Genomic DNA, 24,163 nt, shown 5'->3' with positions numbered 1-24,163 from the left:
CACGACAGATCAGTGTGTTAAGGCCCTCGCCCTCCAAGCCTGACAACCACAATTGGATTCCCAGAACCCGTGTAAGGCAAACAGGAACTTTTAAGTTTCTTACCCACACAAAGCCATGGCATGTGTGTACCTGAGGTCACACACACATTCACGCATACAACAGCAATAAAGTATGCCCAAGCTAAATATTAATAAAAACTAAAATGAACCAGTCTTTATTCTTGCAAGTAAATGTGCCTACCCGCAACTGAAAGGGAAAAATAGACATTTATATTTTGGTGTCATAAAGTTTGCTTAGGCAAAATGCTGGGAAGTTAAAAGAGTGACAAAAATCACTGACAGATTCTTCTGGGATTTACAGCTGGAAGAGGAAACATGTATTATAAGTGAAAAATAACAAGACAGCTTTAATAATTACTGAGCAAATACTGCATTTATAGTGATGATTCCACCTTCAGAATCTCATTAGGAATCTCCTAGCTCTCTTCAGCTCAGATTAGAGAAGTCCCGCTGTGTGTAGCCTGGCGTGGCTTAGGGGAAAAGGGAGGCCTCTCCAAGTTACAGCGAGCTTGCACTTGCAGCTGCGCGTGTACTGGGAGGCTTACGGCAGTGGGCGGGGCCCGAATCCCCATGTGGTCCCGACATCATTGACATGGCGGAATCCCCCATCAAACCCTCCTGGTAGTTATTTGAGCAGCGGCGGCGGCCCGAGGAGGCGGCGGAGAGCAGCGGCGGGAGCGGCGAGAGCGGCGCAGGGGGCGGCGGGGATCCGGCGGGCGGCTGGCTGGGACGGCGTGGGCGACCCGGATTGCCGGCGCCCGGAGCCCCGTTTCAGCCTGAGGGGAGGTAAGGCGTGCGAGAGCGGCGGGCTGCAGGGGGACTTGCCACCCACAGTCGCTCTCGGGTCCCTGCGCTTCGGAGCCCGGGCCGGACACCGAGTCCGCTCGAGTGCGCTCCCGGCCCCGGAGCACTCGGGGATGCCCGAGGAAAACTTAGCTGCGGAGTCCCGGTCGCTCCGCGACCGCTGGGCTGACTGAAGCTCCCGGCCGGGTAGGGGGCGGCCCCTCCTGCCCCCGCTTGCCGGGGAAGAAAGCGGAGGATGCGGGGCTCGGAGTTCCCCTCCTCCCCGGGTAGTCGCTCCGAGGAATCCGCTCCCCCGCCCAGATCCCCGCGGCCGGACCGCTGCCCGGGAGGGGGAGGGCGCGCGGCCAGGCCGAGGAATCTTCGACGTGTCACTTTGGGAGGCTGTAGATTTCCATATGGTGGAGGGAGGAGGGCATGCGTGCGCGCAGAGCTGGGAGTCGGGGCTGCCTCGGCCCCCTCGGGGGTGCCGGGCTGGGACCCGGGACCCGGGTTGCTCGCGGGGAGGGTCCCTGGATGACCGGTCGCCCCCGCCCCCGCCCCCGCCAGGGCCTCTTGGGGACACTCCCCGCCCGCCTCTGGCCACCTCTGCGCGCCACGTCCTCCCTCCCCGTCCTGCCCCCTGGGCTCCCCCCGGGCTGGGGGCGGGAACCGGCGGCCGCGGCTGGACTCGGCGAGCCAGGCGACTGCAGGCTCGGGCGGGGGATCGGGGCGCGGCGGGAAGCAGAGGACGACCCGGTGCGTGTGGGCCAGCGGAGCGCGGGTCAGTCGGTCAGGCTCGAGGGGCGCCCCTGCCGGGGGTAGGGCGGCCCAGGGACCCAGCGGGTGGAATCCGCGCCCGGAGGCGGCGGGCGGGCTGGGCGGGCCGCGGGGACCGTCTGTTTCGGATGGCAGGCAGAAACGAGCCGCCGTGGGAAGGGCCTGTCAGCCCTCGCGGAAAGCGGGGCCCGGGGCCATGCCCGCTTAGCGTCCTCAGCGCCTGGCCGCGGGAGCCTGGGGGGACTCTGCGAGCGTCCCGAGAGACCTGGCCGGGCCGCCGGGCGGCGCCGCTGGCCGGGCGCCTTCCCGGAGTGAGCCGCTGGGGTTGGAGATTTTTCGAATCTCGGCTCCCACCCGGCGATCCCAGACGAAGGAAGCACTGGCATTTTATCCAGACAGTGCGGATTGCAGACTTCCTTAAAAGTTACAACTTTTTATTTTCTTTTCTCTCAGGCCCAGCGTTTTCTTTAAACAAAATGTAGAATTTGGCCACGATGAGGCTGACGCTGGGGCCAAAAATGCACACGTTTATCTCCATCCCGGCTAGTCCCCCTCCCCCTCTTCCCTCCCAGGCTTAATCATATTTTGGAACTGGTGAGGGCTTTTGTTGGGTGGGCACCCTTGATTGCTTGTCTGTTTATTTTTTAATGTGCAACTAATTTGATTTGAATTTCCTCCAGTTTCCAGGCCTTACTAGGAGAAGCTAGGGGAGAGGGAATGTGCCACTTTTTTTTTTTTTTCTTTTTTATAAATGTGGCAAGAGGTGGGGCATTGGGAAAGGGGAGGCACCCTGGTTGTGGCAGAGTCAGTAGGAGCAGACAGACCCGGAAGAAAAGGAACCCATTCTGCAATAACATTCTTTTTTTAAAACAACAATACAAAAGAAATTCAGGTTTTGAGCAAAATTTTACTGCTCTGTTCAGATCTGAGTTCCTGGTGCTCCTGCATCTCCAAGTTAGGCAGGGACCCTGGGAACGCGAGTTATGCCACACAGCGCATAGCAACTCTGACCTGGTTTTGTGACTTCTGTGGGGGCTGTTCGTTCACTCCTCACTGGAGGCTGACCGTGGATGCAGTAAAGACTGGATTCAGTAAATTTCCTGGCTCCCTAGGAGCAGCTGTTGAAGAGGGTAAAGTCCCTGGGCATGCTTCTGGCCAGGAGGGCCAAGAGGAGTTCATTCTGAGACCTTGGAGATCTGTACGCAGCCTGGCTAAAAGTGAGGCCTCATCGATTGTTGTTTTAACAGGTTGCTGTCTTAGTATTGTTCTGAAACTTCCATGTGCTTTTGAAGCATTTTATTTTGATGCTTGTGAGGAAAAGCCTTCGTTTTGGACAAGAATCGTGTTCCTTTAGCATCTGTTAGCATGTCGAGATCCTGTAGGCTGGGGGCTTGCGGTATCTAATGACGGTTTATACAGTTCGAGAAAGACATTTTGGTAATCTTTTAAGGCCCTTTAAAAATAGATGTGGTCACAGCATGGGCTGTTTGGAGGAGCCTGTCCTCTGGGGCTTCTAAAGGAATGTGGAGGGCGAGCACAGGGAACTCTCCTGGTTGTTCAGTTGGCATTTGTGCCCCTTCGGCCCAACTCTCAAAACTTCCATGGTCCCCAGGGAAGGGTCATAGAACAAAATACGGAATTGCACCTTCAGATTTTTTTTGCTGTGTGGTATTTTGAGACAGGCTTGGACTGGCCGCCTGCCTCAGCCTCCTGGATGCTAGGTGACAGGTATGAGCCACATGCCTGTCCGTTATTGTACTAATAGTATATCCCTTCTTAGATAAACCTGATTTTGCTGTTTATACATTATTTGATTAAATTTTGAATATTTTGATTTCAGTTGCAGTAGATGTACATTTTATAAACAGGGGCATCTAAGTTCACAGAAATCAAGGTACCAGAAATTCAGAATAACATGCAGTATTATCTCCAGGGGTGGACATGATTCTGTCTAGACTGTCATACTGCAACCAGGAAGCACCCGTAATCATGTGTTTGAAATGTGGCTCTGTGACTCAACTGTTGTTTGAATTTTATTTTTTTTCCAAATTATTTTAAATTTAAATTCCAAACACAGAACTTTCAGATCCCCAGGTCTGTTAACCTTCTACTGAGAGGTATTTTGATTCACCAGTTGTCCTTTCTTTACAATCAGAAGATGTTTTAGGTCTATTTTCTTTCCTTTGGGGGGTGCTTGGCATTGAACCTATGGCCTTTTGTAGGCTGGAAGCAAATACTCTCCTACGGTGCTAGAGCCTCAGCTCAGCTCTTGAACTCGTATTCTAAGTCTAGGGTAGGTTTGCCTCAGTCCGCTTTTCCAAACAGAGTGGAAAGTTAGCCACTTACATTTTAAGGTGCGCATCTGTCACAGTCAGCACTGATGGGCAGACCTTCAGCTTAGCGATTTAGTTGGAATAGATGTACTTGGAATTGCTGGTAAAGGAGCCAATTCTTCCTGGCATCCTGCGTAATAAAGGAGCGTGCTAGCCAGGCATGGTGGCTCACACCTGTAATCGAAGGAAGATCAGGAGATGCCAGCCTGGCTTACATAGTACATTCCAGGTCAGTTTGTCTACAGAGACCCTGTCTCACCCCTCCCTCCCCAAAGAGGAAGCAAGATGAAGCCGTTTATGGAGTTGGAAGGAACAAAACCACACCCTTCGCATCCACACCACCTGCTCATATGCTCTTCTTTCAAAGTGACTTTTCTCTGAGGTTGTCTTTGTGCACGTACAGCAATCTTCTGAAGAATTTAAGTAGTCTTGCTATCAAAGTATAAAATTAAATCATCAGGCAGGGTGTACTGGGGCATGCCTTTACTCCCAGTACTCAGGAGCCAGGGAAAGGAAATGGATCCTGTAAGTTTGAGGCAAGCCTGGTCTACATAGGGAGCGCCAGGCAAGAGCTGGAATATATATATATATATATATATATATATATATATATATATATATATATATATATTCTGTATAGTGAGATGTAGCACTCTCCGACCAAATCAATTATTAAATGTTAGACTTATTCACAAATTGTGCTAGACTAAACCAGCAGGAATGACCCTTTGCAATGAGGAAAGGCTTAGAAAAAAAATTTTGATAAATGGATTTAATTAACATCTGCTACATTTTTGAGTTTCATTTGGTCAAAAAAATTCCAAAAACTTCCAGATCTCCTATGAGAGAGTGAAAATCCAAGAGCATCCATCTGACTGGATTCTATCTGCAGATAACCCAGAACCTTTCTTTTTTGTTCTGAGTGTAAGGGGAGGGTGGCAGTGGCAGACATGGGGATGGGCACCCTTGATACCTCACCCCACCAGGAAGATTAATGTATAAGAGTATTTAATTTGTGTCAAGCCATTTTTCCACATAAGCTATAAAGAAAAGAAATATATTTTAACTCCAGGAGCAGAGTGTTTCACTTGTGAATGTGTGTGCACATTGTATCCGGTGTGGAAGCCAGAGTCCTTTCTGTCACCGTCTGCCTTATTCTCTTGAGACAGAGCTGGTTTGGCAGCCACAAACCCAGCAGTCCTCCTTTCCTACCTCTCATTGTGCTGTGCTGACAGGAGCCTGTGGCCACAGCAGGCTTTTTAACTGGGCCTGGGGATTCGAACTCAAGTCCTCATGCTTACAGGGAAGCACTCCTGCCCACTGAGCTTTCTCTCCCAGTCCTCTTGTCTATTTGTGTAGTCACTTGGGCTCGTTTCTCAAATGGTTTAGGGAAAGACAAATGAGAAATAATGTGTTTTTATTAGAATTTAAAAGGAAATTTATTTTTAATTATGTGTATAACTGTGTGGGCCGGCTGGTGTGAGTTCAGGCACTCTTGGAGGCCAGAGGTGTAAGGTTTCCTGCAGCTGGAGTTACAGGTTGTGAACTGTCCCGGTTAGTGCTGGGAACTGAACTCTGTCCTTCATAGGAGCTGTGCAAGCTCTTAGCTCCTGAGACAGCTTTTTCAGCCCACACTTTCTTAAGATTTTTTAAGAAACAACTTCCGTGTTCACTATAAAGATACCTGAATGCGTGTGTGTCCTTCCGAGTTGCAGGGGTAATCACAGGTCATAATTGTGGCTCTAGAACACAGTAGAATCCCAGAGACTTACAGCAATGAATCAGTTTTAAATTGCAGTATTATTTTTAGTGTGAATATAAATCACGTTGCCTCCAGCTATTGGAAAGTTATAAATTCAACCACAGGCAAGGCATTGGTTAATGAGAACATTCGGCTGTTTGAATGTCTTGTTCATACCCACTCCTGGCCGTGGGGAGCATTTCACTATGTTCACAGAATCAGGATAAAGAACTGTGTTATAAATAGAATTATAGTGTCCTAGGGAGTGTGCCAAATATGGAAACAAGATTTAACCATGATATATGCATGGTTCAATTTGTTAGGACATCAAGATATAAGTGAGAGACTTACAGTAATCTTGAAGCCATGGATTGACAGGCAAAGATTAAGGGCTGAATCTTAGCAGGAGTTTTGTGTCAGCAAACATAGTTAGTTTGTCAAGGAATCATTTTCCTTTGCATCTCTGTGTCTCGGGCAAACTTTTAAACCTCTCAACTTGTTTTTTTTTTTTTTTTTTTCATCTTAGTATAAGGAGAATACAATTCATGTGTATCTTTTAAAACAATTATCGCACCCATTAGTCTGTGTCTTTAAAAAGGTTTGACAAAGCGTTACATAAATTCAGCAGTTGTTATTATGACAGAGTTTCAATTGGAGCTGGCCCTGTGTTATTTGCATGTTTTAGAGGCCATGGATTTGTGCTGAGACAGTTTGAAAATCATTTACTTTCCCTTTTGTGGTCAGTAAATAAAACTTAAAGCTTAGATGTTTCCTATTTACTCCTCATTAACAGTGGGATAGGTCCTGCCGCTAAGTCGCCCTCCCTGTGCGTTTCGGCAAGGTGGGTTTTGGCTGGACCAGATTGTTGAATGCATGGGCAGGCCAGTGTGGCTTTCTCAGTCCAGGGTCATTGTCGAGATGAAGCAGAAGTGCAGTTTCTGAGAAGAGATTCCAAGACGGAATGACAGGCAGGGCTTTAGTCCTTGTGTTATCTGAGCCTCTTATTTGAGCTTTCAACACTTGCAGCTGAGAACATCGTCTTGTTTTCAGGGCTGGCCAATCCCTGCAGCCTCCCCACTTTGCACAGTGGAGACACCATTGCTATTCTTCACGTTGAGGTCAGTGTACTAGAGCTTCAGAGTGTTCCTGGTAGAACTCTGTTTCCAGGTAGACCTTCGCTCTTTACTGTCGGGAATGTGTGGGTGGTGAGGGGCGGCTTTGTTCTTCAGTTTACACTCTGGTGTCTGAATGAATAAAGTAGAATAAACAGAGGCCTTGAGTCAACCCTGAAGCAGGTGGTGAGCAGTGCTTTGGGGTGGGGGTGTGTGTGGAACATGCTTGGATCCTGGTGGCTAGACGGAAGCACTCTGTCAGACTGAGCACAGGAGGGTGGCTTGGGATTACCTGACCCCCTTTGCAAGGTTCAGCCAAGGAGAACCCAGTGTGAAGTCGTGGCTCACCTGGGTGACAGTTCTTTGTAGTACATTTAGTAACAAGGATCAGTCCTTGGAGACCAGAGGTATGTGGGACAGGAGCTGTGGGATAGGAGGGTGAGGAGCTTGTCATCTTGTGAGGTCCTGTGGACAGCCTTCTGCCAGTGAGGATGTTTCCTCCTGTGAGCAGAGATCAGTCTTTGAATTTCTTTTCCCTGCACCGGTTTAAGATGTGTTGGTTTCACATTCATAAGTTCTAATGTTCTTGGCAATAGTCAGTTCCAGCACAGCTCCTGAGTGGAACTCCGGTTAGATTTCATGACCATAGTGTTTATCCTCCCTGTGACTTCTAAATCTCTCTCTCTCTCTCTCTCTCTCTCTCTCTCTCTCTCTCTCTCTGTGTGTGTGTGTGTGTGTGTGTGTGTGTTTGCACATTCACATGTGTGCATGCATGTGTTTTTGGAGGGCATTGGGGGTGTTGTGAGATGATGTTGAGCTAAAAGCAAAGAGAGTTGAGGTTTTGGTATCAGTGTTTAAAGTGTCTGTGTTAAATGACTGTATTTGAGCTGAGAGTGTAACTTTATTTCATACCCTTATTGATGCAGAAGACAGTGACAGAGAGACTCGGTTCTTTGTGAATGGAATGCTCTCCTTTCTTCTTTTTCTTTTGGTAAAGGCAAAGCATTTAAAGCATTTTTCTTCTTACACGCAGAGCAGCTTGGCTCATCTTTTTAGCAACTGTACAGAGTAAACTCCCAGCCAACCCCTGAAGCAGGCTGGTGGCCACTCCAGTTCTTCTTTCCCTTTCAAAATCTGACAAGTGGTAAAACCGGCATACCTTCAGCGAGACAACAAAGAGAATAATGTGCTTGTGCTGCCAGCTGAGTGTGGACCCCAGCGTCCATGTGAAAGGCTGTGGACGGGGCAAGTCTGTAAATGCAGTGCAGGAGTGCGGAGAGGAAGAGCCCAGCGGCTCGCTGGTCACCACGCAAGCTGAATCCACAAGCTACCGGTTCACTGAGAGACCCTGTCTCAACAATAAGGTGGAGAGTGATTGAGGAAGACACACCCAGTGTCAACACCTCTCCCTTCCTCCTACACACTCTCCCTCTCCCTCTCCCTCCCTCCCTCCCTCTCTCTCTCTCTCTCTCTCTCTCTCTCTCTCTCTCTGAAACCCCAGGAAACAAATGATTTAATTTAGCTGTTAGGTGCTTGGATTTTGCATCTTCTGGGAAAGAGACCTTTGTTAGATGTACCTTCATTGTACTTTGTCTAGCTGCAGCTAATTAGAACTTTGTAACTATGCAGGCAAAGCTAGAATGACAAGTGACCACCCTATGCCTAATGTAAAGGTTTTAGGGCCATCAAAATGGCTGGTCTGGTAAAGGCATTTGCAGCCTGATGACCTGAATTTGAACCCCAAGACCTACATAGTGGTGAGTGAGAACCGACTCTTGATATGTTATTCTCTGACCTATAAGTTTGCTATGACACATGCAAGCCCTCCCTGCTCTAAGTAAATAATGTTTAAAAAAGGTTTTAGTATAAATATCAAAAGTTTAAATATATCACCAGAGTAATGTTTATCTAATTAAGAGAACAAACCATTTTAGCAGGATGGGAAAACTAGTGCCCTTCGAAACAGTGAGAGATCACAGTGTGGGCTGATCGTGGCTCACTGTTGGGAACCCGTGGAGAAGCAGGGGACCCTAGAAGGTTGGTGTTCACAGTAGATGTCACAATACCTGCCTTCTTCCTGGTGCTCCCATAGGAACTTGAACCAGCACCTGGCAGCAGTTGTAGCTGTATTTGCATTCAGAGTGAACCAGAGCAGCCAGCACCCCACCTTCCTGTCCACCCCCAAGTGGAGCACAACTCTGCCACCTTGTTGGTTTTGGTGTTCTGGGGACACTTGTTTTGCCCTTGTGAATGTCTCTTCATCTGTAAGTACTTGATGGCATATTGGTAAGGCGAGGAAATCAACTCAGGGGGACTGAACTCAGGTCACAAGGCTTAAGTGGCAAGCACCTTTCCAGGCCTGAGCCATCTTGTTGGCCCCTAAAGGCTTTAAGGATGCTACTGCTTTTGTTTGTCTTCTGAGGCAGGGTCTCATTTAGACCTCCATCACTACCTGCCGAGGATGTCTTGAATGTCTGCTTCTCCTGCCCGCACCTCCCAAGTGCTGAAATTGAGGGTTGAATTATAGGCGTGTGCCAATCTTTCGTTTAATAAGCAGGCATTCTGCCCCCTGGGCTGCATCTCTAGCCCCACTGTTGCTTTGAGCTGCCCGTTTGCTCCTACCTCTGCCTTTGGGTGTAGATGTAGGAATTCATGAATTAAATATTTAGATAGGTTAGACATGTACTCCTTTCCTATTTCTTCTAAAGGAAGACATTCTTGGTGACTAGAGGAATTTACCAGAAATAATCAAGTATCTTTAAACACATCTGTGATGACTAATCTTGGTCGTCAACTTAACACACCTGGGAAGAGAAACCTCAGTTGAAGAATTGCCTTCATTGAGTGGCTTGTGGGCCTGTCTGTGAGGCATTTTATTGATTGACAATTATGAAGTCGGGCTGGAAGGCGGACCCAGCCCACTGTAGGTGGCACCATTCCCTAGGTTGGTGGTCCTGGGTTTGTAAGAAAGGTAGCTGAACATAAGCCTGGAAACTCCAGTCAGCAAAGGCCCTCCATGTTTCAGTTCTTGTCTCTATGCACCTGTCTTGGTTTTTTCCATGATAGGGTGTAACCTACAAGCTAAACAACCCCTTCCCTCTGGTTGGTTTTAGTCAGTGTTTTCTCATAGTCATGAAAAGCAAGCTAGAATGACATCTCAGTATATTTTACATTCGTCACTCAAGCCTGAAGGTTTTTGTTTGTTTGTTTGAGAACGTGTCTACTCTAGGACTACCAACTTAGAAAATATTTATTTTCTGGGAGTGGTAGCACATGCCTTTAGCCCTAGCACTTGGGAGGCAGAGGTAGGCAAATCTCTGAGTTGGAGGCTAGCCTGGACTATAGAGAGAATTCCAAGACAGCCAGGGCTATACGGAAAAGTCCTGTCTTCAAAAAACAAAAACAGTTCATACATTTACTGTGTATTTACCCCACTGAGCTTATTATTGGTGTGTACAAATGCACGGCTATGATGGCATGCCCTGGCCACGACAGACCTACTAGGGGCCACACTCCTATGGCAACCTGATGCTCCTGGTAGCCACCAGCCGTCAGTTGCTCTTCCATTAGAGATGAAGCCTCCTGAGCTTTCCAGCTCTTTAAAGGAGTGTAAAATCTTTAATACAGTTTTAGGATCTGTGCTCCATTTTCTCTCATGTTTTAAGAGGTGTTCTGAGGGGTTCCTGGAGGGTATGTAAGATACAGCACTCTCCTTGTGTACAAGACCCTCTGTTAGATTCCTTGCATAGCACTTAATAGTAGACAGCAATTAAAGCCAACTGTTATCCTTTGTTGTTTAAATCAATCAAGGAGAATAATGAAAGTGATAAATATTGATGTCTCTGGTTTTTCTATTCTATGTTTTCTCATCTCAGAAAAAGTAATTCTGTTTTAAAGTAACAGTCTGGATTATTGAGTCGGAGAATGCTTACAAATACATTGGATAAGAACGCTTGTGTGTTGCTGATGGGCATGTAAAATGGTATATTTTCTGTGGAAAACTTTAGCAGTTCATCACAATATTCAACCAGAAGTATCCTGTTGCCAGCTACTTCATTCTGAGGTTTTGATCAAGAAGAAAGTAGGGACTCAGATATGTCATGGAACCCTATGAGGGTGCATGCTGAAAGGTGATCCAATGGTGAACTCGTTTCTGGACTTGGTGACGATTTTAAGAAGTATGAGAAACACGAAACATGTAATCTGGTAGGACAGACTCTTCTGTCACCTACATAGCCCAGGTTGGCCTCTAGTTGCCATGTAGCTTGGGATGACCCTGGTCTCCTGATTCTCCTGTTTTCACCTCCTGAGTGCTCAGATTAAATGGTTCATGGGCATCACACACACTGTTTGGGGCTCAAATGCAAGGCTTGGTGCTTGCTAGGTAAGCTCTACCCACTGAATGCTCCCAGGTTCTCTCTCCCTTTTAACTGAGTTCTAGTGAAGAGGAGGCGGTATGCCAGTGGCAGAGAATGACAAAGGCCTCAGTACTTCCGTGAAGCAAGTAGCCTGTTTGTGTATATGACCCTGTAAAACACAGACACTTTTCCTGCCACGCATGGAGAGCCACAGAGAACTCAGATCGAGATGTACAGTTGTATTCCTGAAGCTTTGACACTCTGTTTGCTTTTAAGAAACACATTGGTATTTCCATCAAGTCATCCAGTAGTCATGTTGGTGAGAGTGCTAAGAAACCTGATCGTCATGAGTAAATTACACACTCATGACACTGAAACCCACACATAAAAAAATGCCGTGAAAGACTTACATTTTCATACAAACACTGTCGGGACTGTCAGCCCCTACTTACTGTTTGTTGCACAGGCATTGCCCACGTATTTCTGAGTCTTGGGAAATGGTGAATTCATAGGGTGTGGCAGTAGTGTGCAAGTGCATTCTCTAAGTGGGTATAGTTTCTCTCGACTATAACCATATATAACCGTAATTGTATACTCTATATAGTATATAAACACTACCATATATGTAAGTGGCTTGGCGAATGCCACCACATGAGTGTTTACGCCATGGCTGGCCAGTTTTGTGACCCTTTTTCTCAAGAGGAAAGCTAATTCCTAAGCAACAGGAAAAGATGCTAGAGCCATGGTCTTATACTGAGGAAGAGTACGAAGAACAGCCACAGTGTGCTTAAGAATTACCAAGGGAAATGTCCTAGGCTTTGCTATGGCCAGTGTGTTCCAGTGCTGTCATGTTAGATATGCTATCGTTTTCTCAAACTTGAACATCTAGAACTTTCCACAACATGTTCTCTTCAGGGTTGTTGACTGTTGGACTTCTAGTCTTGGGAAACCAGATGGTCTCATTGTCTCTCTGGACTCTAGGGGTGCCTGCTGATTTCAATTGGCTTTCCCTTCCCTCTCCTCCCTTCTTTTCCTGGTGGGTCTAAGATGGTACCCAGGGCCCATGCGCTGCATGCAAGCACTTAACCTGAGTCAAGGGTCTGCATGTGGACCGCTGCATTCCCAGGTTCAGTTGGGATTTTTCTTCTGAAGAATCTTGCTAATTATAGACATTTTGATTTCCTAGTTGTTTGTTGAGTCCCCACCCCCCACTCAGGGAAATAAGCATTTAATCAGATTAAAGATCTTTTGTGCGCACGTAGGTGTTCTCCTGAAGTTTTGTTGACTTTGACTTTCCCCCAACTCAGATTGCTGATTTAGAAAATTTCTGCTTGCTAAAAATGTGGCCTTTGATTATATAGGTTTTGCTTGTTACTGGACCCAGTTCAGAAATTATAACCATATATTACATATATATAATCACATAATATATACACACATATATACGTACATATGTAATATCTACATATTTCATAATTGCACTATATAGTATATGTGTGTACTATTGTTATTATTTATATTTTAAATCAAGGTTTGTCGTATGGCTCAGGATGGTTTAGAACTTGCTTTATAGCCTGGGATAATTTCAGACTCTTGATGCTTCTGCCTCAGCCTCTGGCCTCTGAGGTATTGGGATAAGAGGCATGTAATCCCAGCAAAGCAAACATACCTGGTTCCACATTTATAATTTTACATGTTTCTCTGGGCTTGGAACAATGTGTGTTTGTGTTCCCAGGTAGCTGAGTATTAAGGCCAAGCCAAACTGAATGCCTCCCATGTGTTCACTTGTCTATTGCCTGGAAACCTAAAATTTATATTTTTGGTATAATAAAGTAATACTATTCTGGAGCTCTCCCAAGAGAGAGATGTTTTTTCTGAGTTGCTTTCTGTAATACCAACTTAAGTTTAGGCAGAGAGAATGGGGAGGACAGAAGTGGGCTTCCCAGAAAGCCGTCTGTAAGGCACTGGTGAGGACAGAGGCAGCTGCTTGAAGAGGTGCTGGGGAAGCAGCCCAGCATGCAGACGTGTCTCATGCTACCCTGGAGAGACTCCTCACTCTCATGAAGCTCACCTTTGTCTTTGAGTTAAACTGCTTTGTGGAGTGAGATGCTGCACCCCTAATTTGCCACTGGGAAAATAAACACATTCCAATAACTGACCTGTCTGTTTTTACCGTGAACCGTGTGGTGATGTTGGTTGTACCAAAGCAGCTATGGGCCATACAGGACTCCTTATTGCTGGAGAGAGGCTCCTGCAGTTAATTAAAGGTGGCCTTAAGAAGGATCCTGGAGCCTGGAGCCTGGAGTCTTACTTTCCTGGACAGCCAAGGCGAACCCTGGCATGCTGGTATAGCCTTAAATGCTTCCTTTGTTAGAAGTCACTTAGCTCTCTACTCCATCTTTAGAAAGTGAGTTCATGGGAGGTGAGGTAAGGACAAGAGTCTGAAGTGAGGCCTTGCTGGCTCCTGTCCTTGTAAAGTTTATGTGCACAGAGAGCCTGTGAAGATCGCCACCAAGGATATTTTCATGCTCCTTTACAGGGACCCGATCATGGTACAAAAGGCCATGGCTGTCCTGCATGGGTGAGAATGGTTCTGATCCCTTTCCCGTTGGGCTGTGTATGCTGACACAGGTGGCACCCCACAGAAGTATGCCCTAAAGCTGTGCTGCCTTTGGGTCCTCTCTTCAGAGGACACTCGTCTTAACTGCCAGGCTGGAGTGGTTGGTCGTACATCCTTCATGATAACAGGAAGAAACGTTAATGTGTGAGAGAGTTTAACTTGTATCAAGTCATTTTCCACACAAGCTATAAAGAAAAGAAATGTATTTTAACTCCAGGAGCAGAGTGTTTCATTTGTGAATGTGTGTGCACATGGTATCCGGTGTGGAAGCCAGAGTCCTGTCACTGGCTGCCTTATGCTCTTGAGACAGGTTTGGCAGCCACAAACCCAGCAGTCCTCCTTTCCCACCTCCCATTGTGCTGTGCTGACAGGAGCCTGTGGCCTCAGCAGGCTTTTTAACTGGGCCTGCAGATTTGAACTCAAGTCCTCATGCTTACAGGGAAGCACTACTGCCCACTGAGCCTTCTCTCCAGTTCCTCTTGTCTATTTGTTTTTGGTCACCTGGGCTCGTTTCTCAAATGCTTTGCCACTGTCACCTACAGGTGAAGATTTAGTTAATTAATTTTGGGTAAGAGACATCAAAAATTTGCTTGTGCATCTGAACACCCCCCCCCCCCAACACCTTGTTTTGCACTAAACCTGGCTATGTAGTCCTGCAACTCACTGTACAGACCAGATTGGCTTCAAGTTTACAGTGATCCTCTTGACTCTTCAGTACTAAGATTACAGGTGCACACCACAGAACTCTGCCCTCTACACTCATATTTGAGGAAATTATTATGAAATCATAGTCTTTTAGAAACTAAGTTCATTCTTAGAAATCTTTTTTTTTTCCAAAGAGAAGTCTGTGATAATGGTGGAAGAAATATATTAACAAGTTTTGACGCTTACATTTTACTTCAGGCTATATTTAGCAGTATATAAAATTGACATAGATAGTATTTCATCGCTGTTGAAGAGACAGTTTGTTTGGTTTCTGGACATAATTTTAACCTGCTTTGTTGCCCATCTTGTGTCCTTAGATACTAGCGGTACCTGTGGAATCTGAGAGATCTTAGAATGCAAGACTTTTAGCCTTTCTCATTTACCTCTTAGATTTGAGGTCCACATGGAAACGGGGTGCTTTCTATTTATGTATCACCTTCTGATTCTTTTAAATTACTTCATACTTCTTAGCTGCTTATTTAAGGGCTGGAAGATGGCTCTTCCAGAGGACCTAGTTTTAATTCCCACCATCCAAATGGTACAACTGTCTGCAACTCCAGTTCCAGGGGATCCAATACCCTCACCCAGACATACATGCAGGCAAAACACCAATGTGAATGAAATAAAAAGAAACAGTTTTAAAAGCTTATTTAAATCCTCCAGGACATAGCACATGGTTAGGAAAGAAGAGAGGACTCCAGTCAGCATCTCTAGTATGGAGTCTTCTGGTTTCTCTCTCTTGATTATAGTCTTTGGGTCCCAAGTGATTGCCATTCACTTCCTTTTTTGGCAGAGTTTGCCTTTGCTAATTTAAGAAGCTGGGATAGTGGGCATGGACTTGGCACGTAGGCAGGTGCTTGAGGAAGGATGTGGCGTCAGCCAAGGTGAGTGAGTTTGTTCCTATTGCACTTCGTGTGTGACGCCATTTTCCCATTCACCGAGTCATCGGTCAGTTTAGCAGAATGACAGTTCTGTGCTGCTCTCAGGTGCTTGGAAGGTGAACCAAGAACTTGGTCTCTTTTCCCCTAAAACAGAGCCATGAAACCGGCGGAGGTATTTGTATGTCTTCAGTACTTTCCATTTCTAGTCTTTTGTAACATTTTTCAAGAAATCATGGTCAACGAACGCATGCATTTTTTTCATGAAGGAAAATATACAGTGATGTTCTAGATAGTTAAACTGTACGATAACGTTAGATCGAAAGGAAACATCTTTTTAGGGAAACGGTCTCTTTGGCATTCTTGAGCCCTGGTGTATAAATCATAGTTTTCAAACTTGGGGGAAATGGGAAATTACTTACCTAGCTTGGAATCTGTGCTTTGGTAAGAGGAGAAACCCTAACTTCAATGATTTGTAGTCGCTGGCTGAGCCGGAGTGCCCTGGAGGGTTGGGGCGTGAGGGCCTGTTGTCGAGTCCGTGTCTGCTCTGTCAGGAGGACTGCTTCAGGTTGTCACCTGCTCACAAGGCGATGGCTGCCATCCTGTTCTTTTATCCTTGGCCCTGGGCCCTCAGAGATTGCTGAGGAGCAGGCCACATGGGACGGTAGTTACCTCAGCAGTTTAGTTGTTTTAACCATCTGGTCTGCGCATCAGCCTTCCTCGGGGCTGTGACTCCTCCCGTGTCCTTGTCTTCCTGACTCCTGAGCCGTTTGTGTTAGTGAGGTAGTGGGGGCTCCAAGTGAGGAGGAGGCACTGTGGGTGGGGGTGGGATGGGTGGGGAGGGCATTTCTGAAGGGCAAGCATTCTACCATTTTGCTTTCTCCCTGCCTCTGTGAAGAGAGCTTGTTCCTTTTTAAGTACGTGCATGCGTGTGTGACCCGTCTGCTTTTCTGTCTAGGATAAGAGCACGTTTAAGGCAGAATCTCTCTCTTCCACCCTTTCTCCCTTTTTATGTCTTTCATATTAATGTTAGATCCAGCCTTGACATGAGTGGGTGAATCCACGGGGACCCTAGAACTGGCCTTTCATGCCTGAGTTAGCACCTCAGATTCCTCTCTCCCCTCCCTCCTCCCCCCTCCCCCCTCCATTGGAACACCTTGGCAAGACACAATGAGGACCCGGAAGTAACTTTGCCACCTAAAGGGCCAGCAAGATGGCTTAGCAGGCTAGAGGTGCTCTAGGTGCAGGCCTGACAACCTAAATTTATCCCCAGAGCCCACCTAAGTGTCTAAGAGAACTGAATCTACCAGGCTGTCATCTGACACCACACATGCGCAATGGTGATGGTGGTGGTGGTGGTGAAAATAATGAATGACACAGAATATGACTAGAGTAGCTTCAGGCTTTAGAAGTGCCTTACCTCCACTGACATCTTGTAAATGAGAAACTTCGCTTTACAAACATAAAAGATGAGAACAGCACTAAGCTCCGGCCAGCTGTTTACTGGCAGGTTCTTTTGTAGACATAAACACAGCTAACTGAAAGGGGCCGGAGCCTGTCTTGCCTCAGGAGTGTGAGCTCGCTCGAGTTGGGCCTTCATGCTGGGGGAAAAATAACATTGCCCTTTCCCTTCTAAGGCTGGGCAGTGGTTCAGGCTCACTGATGGAAAGGGAAGGTCAGTTCCTCCCGCGCCCCGCCTGAGCGCAAGCCTGGGGCCATGTTAATAATGGCAATCCCATTATTTTCTTACAGTAGGCAGGAAGTGCCGTCTACACCCATTAGATCTGTTTGAGTGGCCCCTGGCTGGAAAGAAAATTTAATTTTCTGACTTGCAAGGAGGAAGGAAAAAAAAATCTCAACAGTATACCGTAGAGACTCACTGTTAGAGTAAGAAGAGTCATTTTAAAAACTTGAAAGTTTCTCCTTTTAATTATTGGAACATTTGGCCTTTCCCATATGGAAATCATGATCAGGTTTCTGTGCAAGCTAGGTGTGTGGGCATCGTTTCTTATTGTATGTCAGAAATGACCCCATTTTGGCCTGCCTGTCCTCCCTCCCTCCCTCCCTCCCTCCCTCCCTCCCTCCCTCCCTCCCTCCCTCCCTCGTCCCCCCTCTCTTTCTCAACCCTGTTTGCAAGTTGCTCCACTTTACTCTGGTAGTTGGCCTCCTGTGACTCAGGAGCACTGCGCAGGTTTGTAAGCAACACTCAGGCTGGGGGACTGGCTCAGCTGCCTGGTGTGCCTGGAGCCCAGGCTTGGATCTCTAGCACCGTGGCATCAGACTGCCATGGTGGGATGCATCTGTAATCTCAGAACCCAAGAACAAGAAGCAGAAGGGTCAAACGTTCAAGTCCATCGTCAGTCAGCTGTGTACTGAGTTCGAGGTCAGCCTGGGTTGCATGAGACCCTTTCACGAACATATATGCTCATGCACAACATTCCCATCGGAGAACATCTGTATATTCATTCTGTATTGTGAGGGAGAATTAAACCACGTGAGCCTGTTGTCACCTATGACAACCCTGCTGCCTTGAGAGCTAGTTTCACGGGTGACTTGGACTCTGTACTGATTGATCATACGTGCCGTGCTTATGATTTTTTTCTCTCAATTTGATAACCACTTAAAAAAAAATCTTGGTTTTTCTTATAAGCCAAGAGATCTTTATTGCTATCTTGATAGATTCTTTGTTTTATTTTTTTGAGATGTTTTATTATGGCTTCTAGGTTATGTAATTCACTCTGAGAGTCTCAATATCTATGAGATATATCATGAGAGGAAGACCTTGAGTCTCAAGGACCTGCTTATAATCATGAGTAACACCCAGGCGGCGGCAGCGATGGCAAGGGGAGGGGGCTGCTTCAGTCAGTGGGAGATGGCTCCGTAGTTCATAGTGAAGAAAACCTTGTGGGTGGCACTGTAGTTCAGGCCTATGTTAATTTTACATTGATGATGTGTACACACAGAACTTTCTGTTGCTTTCTGAAATGGTACATTGAGAAGCAAGGACCTTCCCACACCTTGAAGGAAGACAGCAGTGAACCGAGGTGCTTTGCTCCACCAGCAGTTTTCTTTCTCTTTGTGCTAATTAGTAAAGCATTGGGTACAGCGCTGCCTGCAGTGTTGGCCCCTTGACCTTTGACAAGCTATCCACATTTATTAATGTTGTTAACAGTTTCATGGCTGCCGCATTTTCCATGTTCATTCGCCTCATTTACTACAAATACTTGATCAGCATCTTGGCTTCATGACTTGGGTGGTAGTCCACGGTCTGATATAAAATATATATCTCACAGGAAATGCTTCTTTAACCTTTCCCACATTTTATATTTCATTTATAAAATGGCTAGGCTTTCTTTGTGGCCTTTCTCATATCAAGCTCACAGACTGTTGTGTTGGGGATCTGTGAGATCACCTCTCAGAAATCTCGACACTTGTGACGTGTGACATACAGATGTTGAGGTTTATACATAGCAAGAGGACTAAATGCCTTGAAATTTTTCTCTTGCTAGCCAAAGATTTGGGAGTAAAACTTTTGACCTGAGAAATTACTTGGTTGGGTATCTAGGGTTAACATGGTTGCATGGATTGTGAAGTACTAGGCTGGCACAGAGCGACGCATGCATTTGAAATGTATCTAATGTACACTTCTGGCAAGAAATTATGGCGCAGATGCAGGTTAGGCATGATCATGTATTTATCTTAGTCAACAGTGCAACTCGTTTTGCCATGGAAAAGCAATCCCTGGACATGTTTTACCTGATAACTTGTTTAAACTTGCTTAACCTTGAGCACAGTGCTGTCTTATTTTTGCCAGGATGCAGACCTAATGCCTGCACATAAGGGTCTTTGTCACCCAGTCAGTCAAAGCTGTTTCGCAAATATCCGTGTCCTTTTGATGTATTTGCATATTAAAAACCTCCATTGAGAAAAATTTCAAACTAGTTAGCCCTCCTGTGATCTCTAGCATCAGGGAATTCATATTTTGGTTTTCTAGGAATGACACCTTAGCCAGGAAGTCCGTTGCTTAGACAGTGGGAGATCTTTGTTCTAAATGACCAGTGCTTCCCTTTTTCTCAGCGCCTGTTCCCTGTAGAGTCCTTAGTATTGTGAAGATGCCCACAGTGTGGCCAGTGAGACCGATTGATGATTGATGTTTTTAATTTTCTTTCTTGAGATTCTTTTTTTTTTTTTTTTTTGATTCTTTTTTTCGGAGCTGGGGACCGAACCTAGGGCCTCGAGCTTCCTAGGCAAGCGTTCTACCACTGAGCTAAATCCCCAACCCCTTTCTTGAGATTCTTATGACTCAGTCTTGTAGCAGAAGCACCCTGAACCTCCAGAAGGTATAAATGATGAGAGGTGGAGACTTTTAGAAAAGATTCGTGGGTTTCGTTGTTGCTGCTGCTGCTGTTGTTTTCATGAAATTGTGAGAGTACTGGACTGGCGGCAGCCAAGAGTGGGTGAGAAGTCACTAGGAACTGGAAGTACGGCAGCTGCAAGCCTCCAGGTTATAGGTGCTGGGAACCAAACTCAGGTCTTGTGCAGGGCCGTCTGTGCTCTTAACTGCTGAGCTCTCTCCAGCTCCTGACAGGATCTTCATTCAGTCAGAGCTTTGTTTTTGGGCAAGTCTCACTGTTTAGGCCTGTGGGTTTGTAGTCCTGAGTTCTGAGTTGGTGCTGGGGCCGGGCAGTGAAGCCTCTTATAAGTTGGTCCCACCCCAACTCTTCTGTCAACTCTGTCCTGATGGATTCTGGGTACTTCTAAACTCATGTTTAGGGTTCCCTCTGTACCCTTGAGCTTATAAAGGTGAATTTTTCTTCCATAATGGAGAGAACCTTCAGTTATGGTCCATGCCACTTTGCCCTGTAGGAGCAAGATGACGTGACCAGATGACGTGACACGAGCTGGGGCGGGACCTGAAGTCTAGGATCTGGTGTGTGCTCAGGTGATGCTTGAGTATGACAGGGCAGTGGCCGGGAAGGGACCGACTTCTGATTCCTCTTCCCGTTAGTTTCTCACTAAAGATAGGGATTCGCGTGTTTCTCGTTCTCTTATATGTAGCATCTGGCAAACAGTGAGTGCTCAATTAGTGTTTGTTGAATGAGTGACTTAATGACAGAGGGAGACATCTGTTGTTGTGACATAGGGATGCCATGTGTTTGAGCCAGTAGGACACTTCTGTTAGATTTCACTTGAAAGCAATGTTCTAATTCTATTTTCTTGGAACTATAGGAAAAGTTTAGTTAAAGACAGCAAGCAACTAGGTGTCCTGAACATGTGTGCAGATAGATAGAAAAAATGATAGGGTCCAGGCAAAGTTTATTGTGTTTGCAGATAATAAAAGCTCACGCTCCTAGCTTAACTCAAAAGGGCTTTACTTACTGGAGGGAAATGTGGGCTGTGGGAGCCTAGGCTGTGTTCCTCCTTCCTCTCCCCTCCCCCTTCTTCCTTTCCTTCTTTGACACCTGTCCTATACAATTAGAATTTATACTATGTGGACACTGGATGCTTCTGAACTTAAAACATTAATTTATATCAGGTATTTTTGGAGACAGGGACTTATGTAGGCCAGGCTGGCCTTGAATGTACTGTGTAGCTGAGGACAACCTTGGACTTCTGACCCTCCTGCCCCTACCTCCCAAATGCTAGGTGTATAGGCACACACACCATGTTTGTTTTAAGGGCTGCAGGGTTTGAACTCATGGCTTCATGCATGCTGGGCAAGCACTCTACCAGCTGAGCTGCACCAAAGCCCTGCAGCTGTTTCATTTTCATTCTTTCCTTCCGAAATGGCTTGGTTTATATATTATTTTATATTTTTGGTTGTGAGCCTAGCCTTTAATGGCCGAGCCATCTCTCCAGCCCTTGTATATTATTTTAGAGATTATAATTTGCATTATCGTGTGCACATGAGTGCGGATGCTCGCATGCTATAACTCTTACATGGAAGCCGTCGGAAAACCTTTGGGAGTTGGTTCTGTCCTCCCACCATGTGGGTTCTGGGGATTGAACCTGCAGAGCCCGCCCTGCCAACCCATTAGGACTTTGTGGATGACTGATGTTAAGGGAGGGATGGTGCTTGTTGTCTGATAGCCACGTTCAAGTGGATTCTCCTGGCTTTGTCGTTTGCAGTCTGCGTGAGAAGACAAAGTAAAGGACTGACTGCCGTTCAGCCAGACACTGGTGACCAGCATTTTCCTTCCCCTCCATTTCTTTTTAAAACAGTGTAGTAAGACACCAGCAGGCTGAGTTCTTCCATTAAATCATCCCCGGATTGTACCAGTCCATTAGTTGCTTTGTGCAGCGGACAGGAAATGGTTCTGTTTGTACAAGTTGCACAATCTGAACGAAGTCAGGGCAGGGAGCCAACGAGACCTCTGGTTTTTCCGCAGTGTTAACCTTTCAGTTCCACACAGGAGCGCGATCCAGGTTACTGGGGATGTGTGTTAGAGTGTGACTTTGTTGGTGTGGTCACCTGCATGGGGGGTACTGAGAAAAGTACAGTGTGACTCATGCCGGCCTTGATTCTTAATGGCTTCCACACAGGCTGTGAAGATGGCCTGTTGCTGGTGCCTACCAGCCTGGCCCTGAAGGGACCGGTACCCATTCTGCCCTTTCCCAAGCCCTCTTGTAGGCTGGTGACAAAGGGACCACATTTTCTTTTCTAGGGCTGGCAAGTTGCTTCCTTTGTCCCCGCCTGTGCCCATACCTGCCTCCTATACTCCAGCTGTCAGCTACTTGTCTCCTCACTGAAAGTAGCATTTCCTGTTTGTCCCTGGTGTTCCTAGGCAGAATCTGGTAACTTTACCAGAATTTGGTAATTTTAGTAGAGCTGATTTTATATGTAATATTTAATGTACTTTATGACCCAACCTACGTCTTTTTGCATGTTTATTTGAGCCTGGCTTCAGTCTGACTTGGCTCTGCAGCTGAGACTGGTCTTGAACTCCGGGTCCTCTTGCCACCATCTCCAGATGCTGTGACCAGACGCATTTGTCACCAGGTCCAGCTTTCTGATTAAATCTAAATGTGCTCACCACTTCCTCTCTCCCTCTGTCCCTCCCCCTCTTCCTCTTTTTCCTTCGTTTTGATTCTAATGACCTTTCCCATCCCGTATACTACGGTGAGGATGCAGTCCTACGCAAGTGATTGAACAAGAGTCAGCATGCAAGAGTGACTGTGGACCTGAGCGAAGGGAGGCAGGGGCAGGAGTTGCCTTCCTCAGCCTCTCACCCTAGACAAACCTGCCACACATTTCTGCTGTCGAAGCCTGTTCCACTCCCCTTGGTGGTTAAGATTTCTCCACCGATGGAGCCACCAACAGTTTTCTTTTATGTATTTGTGTCTTAGCTGCCTATCTTATTTGTTTAATATTTGTTTATTTGTTTATTATGCACATTTAATCTATTTTTTTTTGAGTAGCGGTTTCTTATAGCTATATTGTGACACTGGCCCTGAACTCCCTATCCTTTGCCTCTCACTCTCAAGAACTGTGATTATAGTTAGGCTATACCACTCTGCTTTCTGATACATGCTTCTGAAGGATGTCTTATTTTTTATGTATATTTCCTATTTTTCTTCAATTATTTTCTAGCTCCTAAAAGTAACACAGCATTCCCATTCTTTGCTGTTGTCATTCGACATTTTATATCATCCCTCCCTTCGGGAGCCTCTGCCTTTGCTTTTAGTTATCTTTACGTGTGTGTGTGTGTGTGTGTGTGTGTGTGTGTGTGTGTGTGTGTAAGTGTGTAACATAGTATGCTTGTGAAAGGCCAGAGGACAACTCTTCAGTCTCTGTTGGGTCTATGAGTTCCAGGGATTGAACTCAGGCTCTCTAGCTTGCATGACAGACACTGTTGCTGCTGAGCCATCTTGGGCCCTGCTGTTGAGTTTAGGCTCTCCTGTTTGACTGCTCATCATTGCTGCTGTCTTCTTCTTCCTAAGCACTCTGCCCCCAGCAGTTTGCTTTGGTGAGATCTACCTCAGAGGCTCCACTTGAACACAGGACATCAAGTCTGGGCCGTGTGGATTCCATCAGCGTCCTTTTTCCTTTTGTGATCCTGCATCGAAGTGCCTGCCCTTTTCCTCTAGCACAGTTCTGAGTTCTGTGTGACTTCATGGTAAGTCACTAAAGTCATCATTCCTTCCGTCTCCCCAGGGTAGATCCTGAGGGTTGCCTTCAGAATTGGTGCAGGACATTGAGCGGCGCCCATGGATTTAGTAATGAGCAAGCACTATATAAAGGTGAACCAGTCAGAAAAGAAAGACGCCTGGACAGCTAGCTCGGTCAGGACTCTGTGCAGCTAGGTGAGCTTTCTACCTTCTGGCCAGCGTCCCCAGCTCTGTAAGGAGTACAGTTCTGTTGTTCATGTTATTCAGTTAGAACTATTTTGTTGTAGTAGCCTAATTGGGAGAGCCATTATTTATTACTTAGTTTATATTTTTATTTGAATCTGTCTACAGTTTGCTTTGAGATCCACAGTTCTTTACTCATCTGCAGACCTCCTTATGGCTTCTCCTTTAGAAGCTGTCTTTGCTACAACTGTATACGAATTCAGATTATTTAGTTGTAAAAATATTCTTCTTAGATAAGATTGTTCTTTGGCGCTAAATGTAAAGATGTTTCATTTCTTTGAACCCTGCTCCCTTAAAAAAAGTTTTCAAAATGCCTGTGCTATTTGACCTTTGCATTTTGTTCCAGGGGAAGGTTTTCAAATATATTTTAATTAATTTTTTTTCTTTTTGGTGAGTGATACTTTCTCTATGGGGTATATGTATTTATTAGTGTAGGCGCATGTG

At 46.2% G+C, this 24,163-nt stretch overlaps 1 protein-coding gene across 5 annotated transcripts in view; it reads left to right on the top strand.

Annotated features, from left to right (window-relative positions):
* Positions 1–707: 707 nt before the first annotated feature.
* Positions 708–24,163, top strand: part of Fndc3b (fibronectin type III domain containing 3B) — a 306,006-nt gene continuing 282,550 nt past the window's right edge. For 2 of the 5 annotated variants that reach the window (XM_063281559.1, XM_006232215.5), the window contains exon 1: positions 708–846. The gene's annotated coding sequence lies outside the window, so the exon portion shown is untranslated. Of the gene's footprint in view, positions 847–1,460; positions 1,625–1,740; positions 2,838–24,163 lie in introns of those variants that run through there. The other 3 variants (XM_039101977.2, XM_006232216.5, XM_063281557.1) reach the window with 3 other exon arrangements.

This window comes from Rattus norvegicus, chromosome 2, assembly GCF_036323735.1.
Source record: "Rattus norvegicus strain BN/NHsdMcwi chromosome 2, GRCr8, whole genome shotgun sequence".
In the NCBI taxonomy this organism is placed as follows: domain Eukaryota; kingdom Metazoa; phylum Chordata; class Mammalia; order Rodentia; family Muridae; genus Rattus; species Rattus norvegicus.
Note: the sequence above shows the minus strand (reverse complement) of the source record. Positions and strands in the feature narration are given on the sequence as shown.